Source organism: Micrasema longulum, unplaced genomic scaffold, assembly GCF_059751315.1.
Source record: "Micrasema longulum isolate JH-2025_06_02 unplaced genomic scaffold, ASM5975131v1 h1tg000130l, whole genome shotgun sequence".
NCBI lineage: Eukaryota > Metazoa > Arthropoda > Insecta > Trichoptera > Brachycentridae > Micrasema > Micrasema longulum.
In genome coordinates, this window is record NW_028277336.1 from 214,473 (window position 1) to 216,308 (window position 1,836).

At 35.3% G+C, this 1,836-nt stretch overlaps 1 non-coding gene across 1 annotated transcript; it reads left to right on the forward strand.

The window, feature by feature from the left end:
- On the forward strand, positions 1 to 82 carry TRNAS-CGA (transfer RNA serine (anticodon CGA)). The gene has a single exon. It is a non-coding gene; the product is annotated as a tRNA-Ser (tRNA).
- The last annotated feature ends 1,754 nt before the right edge of the window (positions 83 to 1,836 follow it).

Genomic DNA, 1,836 nt, shown 5'->3' on the forward strand with positions numbered 1-1,836 from the left:
GCAGTCGTGGCCGAGTGGTTAAGGCGTCTGACTCGAAATCAGATTCCCTCTGGGAGCGTAGGTTCGAATCCTACCGGCTGCGAATCTTTTGACATTTTTTTTGATAAATTTTGTTAATAAAAAAAGTCTAGAATTTTTATTGGAAGGTTTTTTTTTAAAAGGACCTTTTTAAAAAAAATAATAAATTGTAATGAAGTTTCTAGGTAAACTTGTCATAGTCAGACATTAAAATGGAAACTATTTTTGATATTATTATTTTTAAGCGAATTTTTTAAAAATGTTTCTTTGCTGTCAGTTTGCACGTCAGAAATTTTGTCTAATGTCTAGTTAAACTACATTTTCCGAACTAAGTTTATTTCTGCAGTCCACTGATTCATCCGGCCGAATTCATTCGGAATTATTTGAGTAAATAGATTTACATAATATTTTTTTTGTGTTTTATGAGCTAAAAGAATATTGAATAGTTTGGAAAATGTGCCTCGCAAGTTTTTAAATAAAATAAATAAAAATTTAATAAACTTATAATCAAAAAGTACAAAAAATATATAATATAAAGTATTTTCAGACAATGACTATTTGGTGAAATAATTCGGTAAAAATCTTATGAACGGATTTAAGATAATGGATTAAGTATTTTGCTTCAAAAAAATCAATTGATTATATGAATGAATGAGCGTTACACAGCAGCGTGTATAATAAAACCAGCTAACGACAGGTCATAAGTCATGTAAATGCCCTAGACTTTCATATTTTATTGTCAAAAATGTTCCTCATTTGCTATGTTAATTTTATTACAATGGCCAATAAGCAGCGTTATGATTATTTTTGACACATCTAGAGAGCTTAGCTGTGTCCAGGCAGATGAAGAATACAGTTTTGTTTGTGATAAAGAACCAGAACCCCGGCCGAGTGTGTTCGACGCGATAGGTGCTCTCAGGTAAAAATTCTAAATAAGGAATCGAGTGGAGATAAGTTCGCCACGTTCTGTAGTGGTTGGCGCATTCGCCTGTTATTCTCCTGGTCCTGGGTTTGATTCCTAGAAAGGTGGACGTGAAATATTGATTGTCAAGGTTGTTTAAACCATTGAGATATAATAAATAGAGATTAAACTCCATACCAATCGGAGCTAAAAAGTCGTCCCCAAAGGAAAGGAATGACCAGCGGAGGGAGCAAGTATCGTCACGTCATATCACGTTGACTTTGACAAGCAAAACAAGTAGTACAGTAAAAAGCACGGACTGTTTACATCGGTCTACTGTAGGTTCTATTCAGTATGTCGCTCCCTTCCGCATACGCGTCACTTTTGTTTGTCGTTTCACTATAAGCAGGACAGAGACAGGAGAATGTTTTTCCAGATCGATTTGTGCTGTATCTTAGCGTACATTTATAGGCATTTTAGTAATTGCGAGGAAACAAAAGTAGCCGGGGACTGCTCGCAACAGACTGAAGTCCGTTCTATCAAACATATGCCAACTGGCCGCAGGTTGAAAGACCATATTTCGAACGCTCATGTTTACTATAGTTATATACCTCAATGGTTTAAACTGCAATATTTCATTGTTTCTAGACGGGCACCTGAAGCGCAGGACTAGTCACCTTACCTTCATTTAACAGATGATCGAAATACGCTGCATTTTGTTTGCAAAGGAAATTATGCACCACTGGTGGCGGAAGGGGGAATGTTTACGAATGATGAGAGTGCTTAAGAGCGAATTATATTTAAAAAAATGTACGCGCATAAGTACGAATGTACACAATCAGTTTAATTATCTGTGACCATAAAAAAGAGAAATTACTAAAACCATAATTTAGAATACGTAAAATGGGTTCAAGAAC